At 46.5% G+C, this 19202-nt stretch overlaps 1 long non-coding RNA gene across 1 annotated transcript; it reads left to right on the top strand.

Annotated features, from left to right (window-relative positions):
- Positions 1-1683: 1683 nt before the first annotated feature.
- LOC310689543 lies at positions 1684-13326 on the top strand. The gene is made up of 2 exons (XR_014517471.1): positions 1684-2514; positions 12996-13326. It is a non-coding gene; the product is annotated as an uncharacterized lncRNA (long non-coding RNA).
- Positions 13327-19202: the final 5876 nt, after the last annotated feature.

The raw sequence follows: 19202 nt of genomic DNA, 5'->3' as shown, positions 1-19202 counted from the left end.
TAATTTCAATCTGTGTTGATGAAACTCAAAAAATTAGAATATTGTGGAAAAGTTCATTTATTTCAGTAATTCAACTTAGAAGATGAAACTAATATATGAGATAGACTCATGACATGCAAAGCGAGATATGTCAAGCCTTTATTTGTTATAATTGTGATGATTATGGCGTACAGTTGATGAAAACCCCCAAATTAACAATCTCAGAAAATTAGAATATTGTGAAAAGGTGCAGTAGCTGTTCAATGCATAACACCTGCAATGGGTTCCTAAGCCTTGAAATGGTCTCTCAGTCTGGTTCAGTAGGAAGCACAATCATGGGGAAGGTTGCTGACCTGACAGTTGTGCAGAAAGCCTGAGACCCTCCATAAAGAGGGAAAGCCTCAAAAGGTAATTGCAGAAGAAGTTGGATGTTCCCAAAGTGCTGTATCGAAGCACATTAATGGAAGGTTATGCGGAAGGGGAAAGTGTGGAAGAAAAAGGTGCACAAGCAGCAGGGATGACCACAGCCTGGAGAGGATTGTCAGGAAAAGACCATTCAAACGTGTTGGGGACTTTCACAAGGAGTGGACTGAGGCTGGACCTTGACAGATTAGAGAACTGGGCCAAAACAAACAAGATAAACTTTAACAGGGAGAAATGTAAAGTATTGCACTTGGGCAAAAAAAATGAGAGGCACATATATAAGATGGGTGACACCTGGCTTGAGAGCAGTACATGTGAAAAGGATCTAGGAGTCTTGGTTGACCACAAACTTGACATGAGCCAACAGTGTGACGCGGCAGCTAAAAAAGCCAATGCAATTCTGGGCTGCATCAATAGGAGTATAGCATCTAGATCAAGGGAAGTAATAGTGCCACTGTATTCTGCTCTGGTCAGACCTCACCCGGAGTACTGTGTCCAGTTCTGGGCACCACAATTCAAGAAGGACACTGACAAACTGGAACGTGTCCAGAGGAGGGCAACCAAAATGATCAAAGGCCTGGAAACGATGCCTTATGAGGAACGGCTAAGGGAGCTGGACATGTTTAGCCAGGAGAAGAGGAGGTTAAGGGGTGATATGATAGCCATGTTCAAATATATAAAAGGATGTCATATAGAGGAGGGAGAAAGGTTGTTTTCTGCTGCTCCAGAGAAGCGGACACGGAGCAATGGATCCAACCATAGGCACCGACTCCATGGGGCCTGAGGGGGCCCGAGCCCCTTCAAAAATTTGTTTTGGGGGGGGCTCTGCCCCCCCAATAATTTAAGAAAATTATTAGGCACCTTGCCAAAAACCGCGCAGGGGACTCCGGCGCGCGCCTCCCAAAGTGACCGGGAGCTCCTGAGAAGGGGCGGGCAGGTCGGTCAGTCAGAGGAAGACCTCCAGCGGCGGGACTTTAGAAAGGAATGGAGCCGCGGGGCCGAGGAACGGCGTATTCGTCACCGGCGAGGGACCGGGGTGAGGGGAGAATGGAGGGGACGGGAGTTCCCGCCGCTGGAGCGGGGCTTTTTTTCTGGGTTCGGCTAAGGTGACGTTGGTAGGAGGGGGTGGCCGCCTCCCGGCGCGAAGCCTGGGGAGGGCAGGCCGCTTCTTGCATGCAAAAGCACCACTGCCATCCTGCCGCCAGTATGGACCCCGGTATGGGCCCCCCCAATATTTTTTATAAGTCGGCGCCCCTGGATCCAACCTACAAGAAAGAAGATTCCACCTAAACATTAGGAAGAACTTCCTGACAGTAAGAGCTGTTTGACAGTGGAATTTGCTGCCAAGGAGTGTGGTGGAGTCTCCTTCTTTGGAGGTCTTTAAGCAGAGGCTTGACAACCATATGTCAGGAGTGCTCTGATGGTGTTTCCTGCTTGGCAGGGGGTTGGACTCGATGGCCCTTGTGGTCTCTTCCAACTCTATGATTCTATGATTCTATTCTATGGATGTTAGGGCATCAAGAGCCACCACTACAGGCCCATCTAATCTAGCATGCTGTCCTCATAGCGGCCGGCCGGAAGCTTGTGGGAGGTCCACTAGCAGAACCAGAGCTGAGAAACCTTCTCCCCACCTGCAGTTCCCAGTAATGGGTTTTGAGAGGCGTGCTGAGACCACAGCCATGAGGATGTAGCCTGATGAAATGCTCATCACCAAACATCGTATTATTCACCAGCAAATCCCCAATGCAGCAGCGTTACGTCTACACCCCATCCATCCATCCAGCCCCAGGCTTTGCCTGCTGAGAAACGATCACATGACGTCAACTTGTGGGTACGCTTTTGGGCCCAGAGATATTTTTGCTGATGGGCCTGTTCCAGCTGCTGCATCATTACTCATTCTCCCCGCAGGCTTGCCCTTCTTCGCCAGGGGCCATTGTCTTGTGTTTGTGACATCACAGCTGGTTGCCGTGGGAACCCCTGATGATGTCACAGAGGGAGAATTAGCACCTATTAATGTGAACAAGCCCAGAGAAGGCATGAATAATGGGAGAGAGACCCAGCTTGGACACAAATTGCTAGGGAACGTTGTTGGACAGGAAAGAGGCTTGAAAGGTAAATGGGGATTTTTATATTGAAATATTATGTTTTCATTACGCTTGGACGGCGAACAAAAGCTCATATTTGAGTAATAAAATTATAAATGCCAGAGTGAGAACAGCTGTAGGATCGTGAAGGAGTTTTTTTTTCCATGCAGGGCAAGCCAGAAGTTATGATTATCATTTCTTTTAATGTGTATGACAGAGAGAAAGAGAGGGAGAGACTTTCAGCAGAGCAGGGAGCCTCTGTTGCTCAGCACTGGGAAGGCTTCTCAAAAGGCCAGGCTGAGAGATTAAGAACTGCCACAACTGATCAGGGCTATCACCCTGGAAGCTCAACAGGTTGCTAGGGAAAGATCCGTAGCTCAGTGGCAGAACATCTGCCTTGAATGAAGAAGATTCCAGGTTCAATCCCAGCAATCTCCAGGTAGGGTTGGGAATGTCTCCCTTCTGAAATCTGGGGGAAGTTGCTGACAGTCAGTGTCTTGGCTCCCACCCAAACCACAAGAATAAGGAGGAGATCTTTACTGAGGCAGAGAAGATTTACAGGCTCAGCAACAGGTGAGGAGTCGCAACAGCCACTACGCTCAGGGTAGGTGGCAGGAAAGATGAGGCTAGAAACGGCTGTCTCCATTTAAGGCAGCAGTTCTCAACCTGTAGGTCCCCAGATGTTGTTGGACTACAGCTCCCATCATCCCTGAGCTCTGGCCTTGCGAGCTAGGGGTGATAGGAGTTGTAGTTCAACAACATCTGGGGACCCACAAGTTGAGAAAGGTTGATTTAAGGAGACTGAGATCAGAGCAAAGACTGATTCAGAAAGGCAAGGAAGCTACAGAGATGTCCCAACGAGTTGGCATACCTACCTTCCAAGCTTGTAAAGATGTGGCAAGGCCAGCTCACTCCAGAGACTCTTGTGCCTTGTGAGATTTTAGAGCATGCAGGTGCTTGCTGTGTGCAACAGCTAGGCCTCTTGCCTTTGTACAGTAGCCACGCAACTGTCAGAATCATAGAATCATAGAATAGTAGAGCTGGAAAAGGCCCTAAAGTTTATCTAGTTCCACCCCCTGCAATGTAAGAATCACAGCTCAACAATCCCTGGCAGATGAACATCCAACTTCTGTGGGGAACATCCATCAGCTGTGGGGAGGACTGCAGGGCCTGCTCCCTTCCAGGGCCTTTTCCAACTGGCCCAGGGGGCGTGGCCCAGGCCCTTATTTGGAACAAACTTTTGGGGAAGTGTGGGAAGTGTTCTGCCATTGCTTCCCTGTTCCAAGTGGTTAATGTGCTTTAAAATGTCCTCAAGCGGTGGCAATTTAAATTTTTATTTCTTTTTTTCATTTTTCCTTTGTTGGGGGTGGGTGGGTGGGATGGATATTTGGTTGGGGATTAATTTTAGTGTAATTGTTCTGTTCTTTTTTGTTGTTGTTGTTTTATTGGTTCTGTATAGTTTGTGTTTTGTTTTTAAGGGGTGGGATCAGGGCTGCCTGGGAGTGAGGCCCCAGCCAACACGATGGCTGGGACAAGTTCCACAGGGGGGGAAGCACTGGGACATCCGATCTCGGTGATCATGGGCAGGAGGCGGAGTTACGCTAAGACCAGACCATGTCATTACCGAGGAGGCAGGTTTAGTCGTTGTTTGAAGACTATTCCTGCCTCCGGGTTTGGCCTTGACCGGATGGATACTGGAATCAACAGGGGAAACCCACATGACCTGAAGGTGTTGCTGTGCAATGCCAGGTCGATGATGAATAAAACCACTGCCATCCACGACCTGATTGTGGATGGAGGATTTGACCTGGCATGTGTGACAGAGACCTGGTTGGAGGAAGCAGATGGGCCTGTCTTTGCCGCTGCTTGCCCACCAGGTTTCTCTTACGCACAGCAACCCAGGTCATGTGGGCGGGGAGGGGGGGTTGCAGTGATTTTTAGGAAGTCACTAGCTTGCACCAGGTGTCCTACTGGGAAGATCCAGTTTTCTGAGTGCATGTTCTGGAAGTTGGGCAATAGGGGCAGTACAGGATTCCTTTTGGTGTACCGACCTCCCCGCTGCACCAAGGATTCCCTGCCCGAGCTGCTTCAGGTTATGACGGATGTTCTCCTGGAGACACCTAGTTTGGTCGTCCTAGGGGATTTTAACATCCATGCCGACATGACCTTACAAGGGGCCGCTCGGGACTTCATGGAAAGCATGGCCTCCATGGGGCTGTCCCTGAATAAGTTGGGCCCAACTCATAGTCATGGACATGCCTTAGACCTGGTGTTCACCTCTAGTGACGTGGCTGATCTGACACTAAGCAAAAGTGGGGGGGAAAAGAAGTGCCATGGTCAGATCACTTCCTGGTGCAACTGGACTTCTCCGCGACCCTTCCCCTCTGCAGGGAGGTGGGACCAATTTGGATGGTCCGCCCCCGCCACTTAATGGATCCAAGTGGTTTCCAGAGAGTGGTAGGGGATGCTTTATCCCATGCTGATGGCCTTTCAGCTGATTCCCTGGTGGCCCGCTGGAATGCGGAGTTATTTATTCTATTTTTTTTTTTAATGATATTTATTGAACGTTTAAAATTACAGAAAAAAAGTGGAAAAAAGAGATTAAACAATACAAGTTGATACATATAAAAAAGAGAAGAGAAGAAAAAAGAAAGAAAGAAAGAAAGAAAGAAAGAAAAAGAAGAAGAAAACATACAATACATCAAGACCAAAAATAAAAGCAAAAAAAATTAAAAATAGATCCCATATTTCCATATCTTTGTCTTTCATTAACTTGTTTCATCTACCTCCTCACACCTCCCTTTTTTTGTATTCTAGTTATTAATTATTTCAGCAAATCCTTTCCATCTTTCACTATTTTCTGTCATTTAATTGTCTTAATTTATTTTAACCTTATCTTACCATAAAAACCCCTAAAACTTAAAACTTATTTGTACATAACTCCTTATAACATTTCTACTAAAGCCATATAGTTTCATTCCAACATTTTTCTAACACTCATAAATTTTACAATATTTCTCTAAATAAATTTTTAAACTTTCTTCCAATCTTCATCCACCGTCTCTTCACCCTGGTCTCGGGTTCTGGCAGTCTTTTCTATCCATTCCATCTAGTCCATCAACCTGGTGATCTCCTGTCCGAGGCTCTTAACTCTTTTCCATGTCCCTTCTGCAAATCTTCTTCATATTTATACCTACACTTTACTTTGTCTTCTGCTGATCTTGTTCTTAATTTCCTTCCTTTGTCACTGAGGAGTAGATCTCGGGTAGACTCTAACCTAACAATGTCTTTATCCCTTCTTGACAGGTCAGCCCATTCTCCATAGACAGGGCCAAAATCCAAAAAATATTTCAACACATGTTTCAAAGTCCCTCCAAAGTTAAAGGCCCCCGCCACTCCAATCTCCCCCTGGCCCAAAACCAGATCCCAAAGGCCAGAACATCCCTGCATAAGGCGATCTTTCCAACTTTCCTTCTCCAATCCAAGCGGGACTCCATCTCTCCAAATCTGGCTTTCTCCAGATTCGGTCTTCAAAAGCAACAGCTTATGCTCATACAAGGCCGAGGCTCTCTCCACTTGTATTACTTGAGGTTCAACAACAACCTCCTCCTTTGTCTTCTCCACAGTTTGCCATGTCAAAGCAGATTACTGGGTCTTTTCCTGAGTAGTTTATTTATAAGTATTCACTTTTTATCCCAAATCAATCCTTTTTTGTCCAAAATTGTCAATGCTAGTAGTCATCGTATCCATCTCATTTATCTACTTGCATTTTGACGTGTTTTCAAACTGCTAGGTTGGCAGGAGCAGGGACCAAGCAACGGGAGCTCACCCCGTCACGGGGATTCGAACCGCCGACCTTCTGATCAGCAAGTCCTAGGCTCTGTGGTTTAGCCCACAGTGCCACCCGCATCCCTGAGCTCTTGACCTACCAGTAAAAGGCCCATGCTCCTTGTAGGTACTAATATGGTGGTCAAATCACTGGGGTGGCGCCTTGTCAGACAAGCTTAAAACCTCTGGGATGCGCACCAGGACACCCTTTGAGGCTAGTCTTGCTATTTTCCAAAGAGAGCCGGCTTGGAGTATGGCAGTAGCTGCGGCTGAGAGCTGAATCTGTAGCTTCGTTGTGCAGAAACCTTTATGCGCCATTGAAATCCCACTCAAAGCCTTCATGCAAGGCTTCCCTGGCATGAAATTCACCCGGGGAGAACAGCTCCTGGGGATTTTTGGTAGCGTCCCAGATTCACACGGTGTTTGGACAGAGCACATAAACATGCGTCTCCCTCGAGTGCAGTTTGCGTAGATATTAAACTCTCAGGGTGGCAGAGATTCCTTCCCGAAAGGATGCTGAGTTCACCTGGGGGGGGGGGGTTATGCGCAATCTGGCAGACGCCATCCATCACCACCTGTTAGCCTTTGGTAACCCTTGGGAGCACAGCTGTATAAAATGTACAGTGTGGTCGGCAGCCAATGGAGTCAGCCGGCCCAGCAAACGGTATGTGAGCAACTTGTAACTATTAGTCTTGGAAGCTACGCCTGCTTTTCGCCCAGACTCTGAGGGCGTCAGAAGGTTTGAGCCGAGTTCCTAGCTTCATCCACACCCCAGGGCTTGCTAGCCTCATCCACTGTGCGTTCATCAGCACGGCTTCCCAAGACTTAGAATCATAGAATCATAGAATCATGATTCTATGGAAGAGACCACAAGGGCCATCGAGTCCAACCCCCTGCCAAGCAGGAAACACCATCAGAGCACTCCTGACATATGGTTGTCAAGCCTCTGCTTAAAGACCTCCAAAGCAGGAGACTCCACCATACTCCTTGGCAGCAAATTCCACTGTTGAACAGCTCTTACTGTCAGGAAGTTCTTCCTAATGTTTAGGTGGAATCTTCTTTCTTGTAGTTTGGATCCATTGCTCCATGTACGCTTGTCTGGAGCAGCAGAAAACAACCTTTCTCCCTCCTCTATGTGACATCCTTTTATATATTTGAACATGGCTATCATATCACCCCTTAACCTCCTCTTCTCCAGGCTAAACATGCCCAGCTCCCTTAGCCGTTCCTCATCGTTTCCAGGCCTTTGACCATTTTGGTTGCCCTCCTCTGGACACATTCCAGTTTGTCAGTGTCCTTCTTGAATTGTGGTGCCCAGAACTGGACACAGTACTCCAGGTGAGGTCTGACCAGAGCAGAATACAGTGGCACTATTACTTCCCTTGATCTAGATGCTATGCTCCTATTGATGCAGCCCAGAATTGCATTGGCTTTTTTAGCTGCCGCGTCACACTGTTGGCTCATGTCAAGTTTGTGGTCAACCAAGACTCCTAGATCCTTTTCACATGTACTGCTCTCAAGCCAGGTGTCACCCATCTTGTATTTGTGCCTCTCATTTTTCTCAGGCTATGGCAAGCAACATAACTTTGGCATGGGTTTATTAACATCGTTCCCTCTGATCTGCTTAGAGAGCCTGTGTTGTGCAGCAGCTAGCATGCGGGACTGCGACCTGGGAAGATAAAAGGTAAAAGGACCCCTGACCGACTCTGGGGTTGTGGTGCTCATCTCGCTTTATTGGCTGAGGGAGCCGGCGTACAGCTTCCGGGTCATGTGGCTAGCATGACTAAGCTGCTTCTGGTAAACCAGAGCAGCGCACGGAAATGCTGACCTGGGAAAACAGGGTTCAAACCCCCACTCAGCCATGAAGCTGAAATGATGAAGAAAGAATAAGAATAAGAATTTGTATATTGTATTTTGTGATCTTTTTATGTGAACCGCCCTGAGGCCTCCGGGTATAGGGCGGTATATAAATTCAAATCATCATCATCATCATCATCATCATCATTATCATACTGAGTGATTTTGGGACGGTCACTGCCTCTCAGCCTAAGGGATTAAATTACAGATTAAAATAGGGATTGTAGGGATTAAATTAGGAGGCGGAGAATTATTTTATTTACCTGTGCGATTTTTTTCTAAGCTAAGCCAAGTATGAATAATTCTCCAAAAATTACAGACAACCAGTGATATGAGGAATAAAGATCCACATGGAGTTAGTCGGAAGTCAATATCTTTTTCCTTTTCCCCTATTCTTTTTTGGGTGTTGTTTTTTGTCCCCCCCTTTTTTTCTACTCATGTAAAAACACGCTGATTCCCAGATCGTCCACGGGCCGGATTTAGAAGGCGATTGGGCTGGATCCGGTCCCCGGGCCTTAGTTTGCCCACCCATGCTTTAAAGGGCCTGGAAATGTTGCTACCCCATCTCCTTTTTCTTTCCACCCCCAAAAGAAGCTAGGCTCTCCCCTCTCAGAATATGCCCTGGAACACCTATCAGACTTCCGCCTAGGGAATTATGAACCTGCTAGCTCTGAACAAAATCCAAGCCGGTGGAAAGGACAGGGGCTGGATTAAGCTCACCTTGGTCTGTGGTTGGGTTTAACAAGCCCTTGAAGTTCATTCCTGAGTCTAGTTGACTCAAGAGTCCCAGTGTCAAAGAGCCAGAAAAACTTTCTAGGAACCAGACTGGAGGGAAGCAGAGGAACTTGCATAGGCCACTGAGAGGAGCCACCCTGTCTGGTTGTTGTCTGGGTGAACTTCATGCCCATTCCTACCTACCTACGTACCAACCAAGCATTTTATCTCCAGAATCAACTGAATCAATTCAAAACCACTGAACTGATTAGAAAAAATTAAACACAGCCTTGAATCACGGAAATGAAGAGTTGGAAGGGATCCCAAGTGACGTCTAGTCCAGGCACCCCCAAACTCATCCCTCCAGGTGTTTTGGGACTACAGTTCCCATCATCCCTGACCACTGGTTCTGTTAGCTAGGGATGATGGGAGTTGTAGTCCCAAAACAGCTGGAGGGCTGAGTTTGGGGGTGCCTGGTCTTGTCCAAACCCCTACAATGCAGGAATCACAGCTGAAGAAACCCCTGCAGGTGGAGACCCAACCTCGGCTTCAAAACCTCCAATGGTCTACCACCTTCTGAGGTCTAAAACCTCAGCTCCAAAGCAAATCAAAGATTCAGTGTGGTGCTCTCTCACTCTCCCGTCTCGTTTACATTTTTTTGGTTCTGTGGGCAGGATGCAAACAAGGCCGGATTTAGCTTTGATGAGGTCCTAGGCCAGGCAAAAGCAAACTCGGCCCTCCAGATGTTTTGGGACTACAATTCCCATCATCCCTAGCTAATAGGACCATTGGTCAGGGATGATGGGAATTGTAGTCCCAAAACATCTGGAGGGCCGAGTTTGCCTATGCCTGCCCTAAGCTACTGAAGGTACTGGGGCCCTTTATATGTCCAGCTGTCCTTTGTCAACAATAAATTGTCAGTGTTTTTGTGTTGAATATATGTTGTATAGAAATTTATGGACTTAACAGGTATCTAAAGCCATTTGCACATGCAGAATGTAGACACCCTATATATAGAAAGGAGCAAACCAGTGATATTTTAGGGAGCAGACTAGCAGGTGGGGCCCATGGCTTACATCCCAGGAGCCTACACAACACAAAACACTCTTGCTGTATGTAGGTTTTATTTCATTTGGTTTTTATCTTCTATTTTGGAAATGCACATCCACTTTTTTTCCTTCAATTTTTTGGGGGGGCCCTAAGCTATAGCTTGTTTAAAGGCAAAGGTAAAGGGACCCCTGACCATTAGGTCCAGTTGTGGATGACTAAGGGGTTGCGGCGCTCATCTCGCTTTATTGGCGGAAGGAGCCGGCGTACAGCTTCCGGGTTATGTGGACAGCATGACTAAGCCACTTCTGGCGAACCAGAGCAGCGCATGGAAACGCCGTTTACCTTCCCGCTGGAGCAGTACCTATTTATCTACTCGAACCTTGACGTGCTTTTGAACTGCTAGGTTGGCAGGAGCAGGGACCGAGCAACGGGAGCTCACCCCGTCGCGGGGATTCGAACCGCCAGCCTTCTGGTCGGCAAGTCCTAGGCTCTGTGGTTTAACCCACAGCGCCACCCGCGAGCTTATATGTAAATCCGGCACTGGATACAAAGCATGTTGCTGGCAGGCTCAGAGAATAGCCACCCCATTGTTTTGACCTCCTTATGGATTTGTTGCTCCCACCCTCAAGACTCTTGCTCTTCTCACCACCTCTGCCTATGCGCTGCAGGCCACTTTCCACCGCCTCAGATGGCCACCGGCTTTGCGCATGAGCCAAGAATCAGGGTGGCTTCCAACCCACCATAAACTGCTGCTGGCTCCTGACCTCCGAGAGCCCTTTCCTCGCAAGGTTCCCGTTGCAAAATTCGTAGCCGTTGAGTCACCCCAGTGAGCTCACCTCTCCAGGTGGACTTGGTGCGACATCATCACAATGGCATTCCCGTGCCTTCGAAGGTGGAAAAAATGTCAGAGAGGCCAAGGACTCTCAGGAACTCAGCCTTGAATGTATTCCATGGAAGCAGTGCCAAAAACAGAGAAAGAAATTCTTCATGGTGGCTCGTTGGCTTCCTGATTCTGAACCAGGTGAAATTTCGGTTTGATTCAGTAAGCGAATTCTCATGGAGCTGAGATTTCACTTGAAGTTTCATTGAGTAGTTGTGATGGCCCATAGCAGTCAATAGCCCTACAATAGCTATGTTCTACCTCCACTGTTGGGACGCGGGTGGCACTGTGGGTTAAACCACAGAGCCTAGGGCTTGCCGATCAGAAGGTTGGCGGTTTGAATCCCTGCAAAGGGTTGAGCTCCCATTCCTCAGTCCCTGCTCCTGCTAACCTAGTAGTTTGAAAGCACATCAAAGTGCAAGTAGATAAATAGGTACCGCTCCAGCGGGAAGGTACCTTTACCAAGAGCTCATGAATGCCTGTCCTTGAGCTATTCCAGGGCCGGATTTAGGTTTGATGCGGCCCTAAGCTACTGAAGGTAAAGGGGCCTTTTCTATGTCCAGCTGTCCTTTGTCAACAACAATTGTCACTGCTTTTTGTGTTGAATATATGCTATACGGTAATTTATGGACCTAATAGGTATCTCAAGCCATTTGCACATAGCAAAATATGTATTTTATCAAAGTAATTGTTGAACTGAAAATTAAGAAGTATATTAATAATTATTGATATACTTTTATCAAGCTCTATTAAGCTCTAACTTGATTTTTTATTCCTAATGAACTTAATGCAAACACATTGGCATTTGGCAATAGCAAAAGTTCCTTTAGAAATACAATTTACAAAGACTCATAATCTAGTCTCTAGGAACTTGCTATAATATGAAATAATAATAGATGTAAATATATGATGCAAACTACTAATAACTATAAATAGCAGAATGTAGGCACCCTATATATAGCAATGAGCAAACCAGTGATATTTTAGGGAGCAGGCTAGCAGGCGGGGGCCCAATACTTACACCATAGGAGCCTACACAACACAAAACACTGTTGCTGTATGAAGGTTTCATTTTATTTGTATCTTATATTTTGGAAATGTACATCTGGGGGTTTTTTTTCTTTAATTTTTTGGGGGGCCCTCAAGAGAGTGGGGCCCTAAGCTATAGCTTGCCTAGCTTATAGGTAAATCTGGCACTGAGCTATTCAGTTCCTCCCTCTGCCCCCTAATATCATCTCATATCTTAATGATGTCGTTCCACAAATAAGTGAGAAATGATTGCAGAAGATCGTTTCTGTGGATTCTCTTACACAAAAGCTAACATTAAAAAATGACGCAACACAGTATTTCCAAACTTTTTCCCCACTGTTCTCAAACTTTGTTTTAAACTGTCGCTCTGTCTCTTCAACTCTACTCAAACCTCTGTGTCAGGGAACTGACATCAGAGCGAAAGGCAAAGGAGAGGCTCCCCGATTCTGCAGGAGAAGGTACCAGCACCAGGGGGAGACGCAGCTTGGTAGAGGAGGAAGGAAATTGGCGTAACACCAGGGATCCAGGAGGGCAATTGGGGGAAGCGGAGGGAGAGCTCTGGGATTCTTCCTTGGACATCAGTGAGGAGAGCACTGGTCCTCCACTACCCACGCCCTCCCTGCGCAGAAAACTCCCGCGCAGTGAGAGGCGGAGACGACTGGGAGTCAAACAGCTTTTATGCTGGAAAAGGTTTAAGAAACGCCCACAGACAGATTCTGCTAGCGACTGAGGCAGCCACGCTGAGATGGGCTGTGCAGTCAGGACGGTTTAACCAAGGCAATTAAGCCCCCTAACGGGGACAATTTACGCACGAGTAACTCAAACCCATTACACTCTGCTTTACTCAAATTTCCGTTGTTTAAAACCACCATTTCCCTCTGTGTCTCTCCATTCCTGCTTTACTCAAACACCTGCTGTTTAAAACATCTACTTTTTTCCTCTTAGTGTTTCTCCCTTCTCAGTCTACTCAAACGCCACCCATTCCTCAGCTGCCTCGTGTGAGAGAGACAAAGGATGCAGAGCTCTCAGATATTCCCTTGTGTGAAGGTACTTTGCTCAAACCTCTGCGTTGTTTAAAACTGCCATTTTCCTCTCAGTTCAATCACTGCTTTGGTCAAACTTCTGCCATGGTTTTTCGTTCTTTTTTTCAGCTGACAGATTTGTGGCTGCACCGAAACCGCGTTCCACTAAAGATGATGAAGGAAATGCAATTAAAAACCCCACAATCCAGAATAAAGTGCAGGTATCTGCTTTTGCCGCCAGAACTGTTGGTAGCCATCTTTGAATTGAAATTTCAATTCTTCGTTTGTTGCTAATTCTATCAAAATGGGTTCACCCAATTCCAGGAAAAACTCTCCTCTCCAGCACAACCACCGGATCCAGGGGAGACATTGCCTTTTTAAAAAAAGTGCTTTATTAAGGTTAAAAAAAAGTAACAAACATAAGAATTAATAAAGAAAAATAAATGAAACTGTTATATCATATCTCTCTACATTCTTCTTAAATTTCTAACAACTTCCAGTCACCTCATTGTGTATTTACCATTTCATCTGTCTAGCGCACCATTAATCTTCATTTACCTTTTATTAATTTCGATAAGTGTTATTATGTCTCATCGTTGTTCATCCTAACACAGAAGTCACTCAAGTCTTGCCACTGACGTCATATTGCCGCAATATTCAATGAGGTATTTTTTAAATACATATTCCGTTTCCTAATAAATGCTTGGTCTGTATTACCTCTCAATTTATATGTCATTCTTGCCAACTCGGCGCGCTCTAACAACTTAATTTGCCACTCCAGCTTCTCCTTTCTAATTAGTGGTAATTAGTATTCTTCCAGCCACTGTAGCATACAAAAATATTTCTCTCACATTTTTTGGTCTCTCTGGGCCGAGTATCCCCTGGAGAAAAGCCTCCGATTTTTTTCTAGAAGGATACCTTAAACATTCTTTTAAGTTCCTTGTAAATAACATTCCAAATCCCTTAATTTTGTGACACGTCCGCCACATGTGCTGCATTCAAACTTCCGCTTTGTCAGTGTCCTGCTACAGTGCCTGATCTGGTGGTGAGCATCATTGCACAACAGCTGGAACAAGCGCGAACAGTTTTTCGAAACTGACTTCTCATTTTTTTCTTTATGCTTCCACCCACTGGCAGAGGAATAATAATAATACTAATAATTTATTATTTGTACCCCACCCATCTGGTTGGGTTTCCCCAGCCACTCTGGATGGCTTCCAACAAGGATTAAAAATACATCAAAATGCCACACATTAAAAACTTCCCTAAAGAGGGCTGCCTTCAGATGTCTTCTAAATGTCAAGTAGTTGATTATCTCTTTGACATCTGGTGGGAGGGTGTTCCACAAGGCGGGCGCAACCACCGAGAAGGCCTTCTGCCTGGTTCCCTGTAGCTTTGCTTCTCGCAGTGATGGAACCTCCAGAAGGCCCTTGGTGCTGGACCTCAGTGTCCGGGCAGAACGATGAGGGTGGAGACGCTCCTTCAGGTCTACTGGGCCAACGCCATATAGGGCTTTCAAGGTCAGCACCAACACTTTGAATTGTGCTCGGAATCTTACTGGGAGCCATTGTTGGAAGAGGAGTGTGGGGGGAGCGCACCGACCCTGGCAGCGTGGTCCCAGTGAGGTGCCACCGTGGCTGCTCCCTCACCCATGCTGGGTGCCATGCTGGGATGTGAGCCAGCCCCACCCCCGCCTGCGCTCCGCCCCCTGGTGCTGGAGCATGAAGCTCCCCTCCTTCTTCCACTGCCCCCTTATTTTTTTTCAATGCCCCCAATTGTGCCCGAGGTTCCTATTGCCCCCCTGGATCATTCCAGCACACACACCGCAGGTGGTATTGCCCATTTTGGGAAACACTGTTTTAAACCACCATTCCCTCCATCACTGTCCATCCCTTCTCGCTCCCATGCTATGGGCACTATGCTGTTACGCAACCTGTGTTAACCTCTGCTCCCCTCCCCACGGAACTAAAATTTACAGCATTAAGGAAAATTATACGAAAATGATATATAGATGGTATTTCATTCCAGTAAAATTAGCAAAAGGGATGCGGGTGGTGCTGTGGTCTAAACCACAGAGCCTAGGGCTTGCCAATCAGAAGGTCGGTGGTTCAAATCCCCGCGACGGGGTGAGCTCCTGTTGCTCAGTCCCTGCTCCTGCCAACCTAGCAGTTCAAAAGCACGTCAAAGTGCAAGTAGATAAATAGGTACCGCTCCGGCAGGAAGGTAAATGGCATTTCCATGAGCTGCTCTGGTTCGCCAGAAGTGGCTTAGTCATGCTGGCCACATGACCTGGAAGCTGTACGCCAGCTCCCTTGGCCAATAAAGTGAGATGAACGTGCAACCCCAGAGTTGTCCGCGACTGGATCTAATGGTCAGGGGGTACCTTTACCTTTAAAATTAGCAAAAAATGTACAAAAGTAAAGAAAGTAGATGCTGGAAATGTAAATCAGCAGAAGGGACATTTTTTTTTTTGTATGTGGTGGGATTGTAAAATTGCAAAGAAATATTGGGAACTGATTTATAATGAAATGAAGAAGATGTTTAAAATTACCTCGCTTAAAAAGCCAGAAGCCTTCCTACAAGGTATTATTGGAGGGGATGTACCAGGAGCAAAAAAAAAAAGGTTTTATATAAATATGCAATGACAGCAGCACCAATATTATTAGCTCAGTACTGGGAAGAAGCAGGTGTCCCAGTGAAAGAAGATTGGCAAGTCAAATTAATGGAATATGCTGAAATGGATAAACTAACATTAAAACTAAGAAGAAGAGACGAAAATAAATTTAAAGAAGAATGGAAGGACTTTATTGCATATCTACAACAGCATTGTGTACAGGTCAATACATTGGCAGTACTTGTAATGTGATTATGAATAAGATAATAAGTAAAAATAATGACTCTCAGATTACAGAGGACATGTGGTGTGAATAAACGCAATGTAACTAAGGAAGGGTTTAGGGGGAAATCGGTTCTTTAAATATTTGGGCATGAATTAATACTATTACTGTATGTTTGTTATTTTTGGAAAATTAATAAAATGATAGATAGATAGATAGATAGATAGATAGATAGATAGATAGATAGATATAAATATAGATACAGTGGTGCCTCGCAAGACGAAAAGAATCCGTTCTGTGATTCTCTTCGTCTAGCGGTTTTTTTGTCTTGCGAAGCAAGCCCATTGACGGATTAGCGGATTAGCGCTATTAGCGGCTTTTAGAGGCTTTTAGCGGCTTATCTGCTGATCGGATCAGCTGATAAGCGGCTTAGCGGCTTAGAAAAAAGGGGGGAGGGGAAAAACCAGCAGGAACTCGCAAGACATTGTCTTCTTGCGAAGCAAGCCCATAGGAAATTCGTTTTGCGAAGCACCTCCAAAACGGAAAACTCTTTCATCTAGCGAGTTTTCCGTCTTGCGAGGCATTCGTCTTGCGGGGCACCACTGTATATAGATATATATAGATATAGATATAGATATAGATATAAAACATTTGATTTGCTCCCCTCCCCTGCCCTGACTTTATGCAATCCCAGATAGTGATACCGTACTACAGATGTTCCACTGGGGGCTGAACGATGACAGCCTTCCATTTTTATGTCTATAGGAAGATATATAACAGCAAGCATGCAAAACAGTTATGGTCGTCTCCCCAGGTAGCCAGCTTAAAACAAATGCTTCTAATATATCTTTTAAATCCACTGGTGACTCTGGAGATCTTACGTAAACAGAAGAAGTGGAAATTTTGAAAACCTACTTGGCCTTGTTGGAGCAAGGCAGGGTTTACTTAGTTTTTATGTGTTTGAAATCTCTGCTGCTATTCCTCCGGGGTTGGGGGGTTGGGATAGAAGTGGCAACAAAGGGGCTGGGAGGTAGCAAAGGTTTCCCATTCGGCGAGGGTGCAAGTCTTAACGGATCGTGACCACCAAAGTCAAAAGGAGAGGTATGATTTCATAGATTTCATGGAATCATGGAGCTGGAAGGAACCCCAGGATCAGCTAGTCCAGGGGTAGACAACCTAAGGCCCGGGGGCCGGATGCGGCCCATTCGCCTTCTCAATCCGGCCCCCAGACGGTTCGGGAATCAGCGTGTTTTTACATGAGTAAAATGTGTCATTTTATTTGAAATACATCTCTGACTTATTTGATGTTGTTTTTTTTAGTGGGTGCTAAAAAGAGTAAGGTGAAGATGCCTGATTGATCTCAACAGGTAGGGAATTCCAAAGTGTAAGTGTTGCCACACTAGAAAGACTCTCCTCCCTGGAAGAGAGGGGAGTGGTTGTGGGCGGGAGACCGAGCTCCGCCCCTGGTAGGGGGCATTAGCCCCCTCCCCTCCTTACCTGGCTGGCGCCCACGCCCACCAGAGGTAGCCAAGCAGGTGCCTCCGGGGGGCATGTGTAGCAGCTTAATGCTGTGGTGCTAGCTCCGCCTCCTCCTCATTCGTCGTCGTCCCTCAGCAGGTATTCCGTCCAATGCCTGCTTGGCGGGAGGCCATGGCACGACCCTCGGTGACATCAGGGGGTGAGCCTATAGTTGGATGAGCATCAACAGGCTCCACCTACTGTTGAATAAGCCCACCACCTATAGTCATCCAATGCCTAAGCCAATACCTTTTCACTGCTGTCAATCAATAAAGTTGTGGCCTTTTCTTGCCCATTAACCTTATATCACGTGTCCTTGTGTATTTATTTCACATAGCGGGGTCGGGCCCTCGATCCACAAAATCAGGTTCTTGCAAATGCAGAATGAGTATTATGCAGTACCTGTCAATTCCTCCAACAGAAGTGATCAAGTGGGCACGTGGGATAAGGTGATCTTGAAGGTAAACTGGTCCCAAGTTGTTGTTGTTCTTTGGCGATCCTTCGTAGCCGAGTAAAATTGTCTTCCATAAAACACTGCTTTAACAGTGAGTCCATAAGTGACTGTGGAGGCCAGTTCTGGATCCACGCGTCCTTCCACAGTGGGGACATTGGTTTCCGGGCCGGAGTTGATCACGGTGTGGGTTTGCCAAGTGTGCCTTCCTCTTAGCACGTTTCTCCCTTGTGTCCTGAGTTCGAGTGTCTTCAAAGCCCATGACACCTTTGGGAAAGGCTGTTCTCCAACTGGAGCGCTCGCAGGCCAGTGTTTCCCAATTGTTGGTGCTTATACTACATTTTTTAAGATTTGCCTTGAGACAGTCTTTAAACCTCTTTTGTTGACCACCAGCATTACGCTTTCCATTTTTAAGTTCAGAATAGAGTAGTTGCTTTGGAAGACGATGATCAGGCATCCTAACAACATGACCAGTCCAACGAAGTTGATGTTGAAGAATCATTACTTCAAGACCGGTGATCTGAGGCCAAGTCATGAAGGGCTTTATATAGCAATAGTAGAAGAAGAAGAAGAAGAAGAGTTTGGATTTGATATCCCACCTTTCACTCCCCTTCAGGAGTCTCAAAGCGGCTAACATTCTCCTTTCCCTTCCTCCCCCACAACAAACACTCTGTGAGGTGAGTGGGGCTGAGAGACTTCAAAGAAGTGTGACTGGCCCAAGGTCACCCAGCAGCTGCATGTGGAGGAGCGGAGACACGAACCCGGTTCCCCAGATTACGTGACTACCGCTCTTAACCACTACACCACACTGGCTCTTTTAGTAACATCTTAAACCTGGCCCGTTAGCAAATCGGCCATCCGTGCAGATCTCTGAGTGCAGGTGTTTTATGCAGACAAAGCCTCATACCTGTCAGCAATCACACTGCAGCATTTTGCAGTAACTGCAGCTTCAGGGGGAAGCCCCACATAAAACACATAGCAGTACTCCAGTCTTGAAATAAGGTAGCATAAGGTACTATAAGGTAGCTTGAAATGTTCCTGTGATTTTTCTTCCAGTGCTTCTCCCCACCACCACCAGTCGTCATTTATATTGGGGAAAGGGCCTGGTTTTGTTTGTTTGTTTTGCTGTGGTGCTGAAACATAAGGTAAAGGGTAAAGGGACCCCTGACCATTAGGTCCAGTCGTGACCGACTCTGGGGTTGCGGCGCTCATCTCGCTTTATTGGCCGAGGGAGCCGGCGTACAGCTTCCGGGTCATGTGGCCAGCATGACGAAGCCGCTTCTGGCGAACCAGAGCAGCGCACGGAAATACCGTTTACCTTCCCACCGGAGTGGTACCTATTTATCTATTTGCACTTTGACGTGCTTTTGAACTGCTAGGTTGGCAGGAGCAGGGACCGAGCAACGGGAGCTCACCCCGTCACGGGGATTCGAACCGCAAACCTTCTGATTGGCAAGTCCTAGGCTCTGTGGTTTAACCCACAGCGCCACCCACGTCCCGAAACATACAATCTAATAATTCAATTCAAAT

This window comes from Podarcis liolepis (genome assembly GCF_965112155.1).
Source record: "Podarcis liolepis genome assembly, chromosome: 12".
NCBI classification, from domain to species: Eukaryota; Metazoa; Chordata; class Lepidosauria; order Squamata; family Lacertidae; genus Podarcis; species Podarcis liolepis.
The sequence above is the reverse complement of the archived record's forward strand: the minus strand, read 5'-3'. Positions and strand labels throughout refer to the sequence as shown.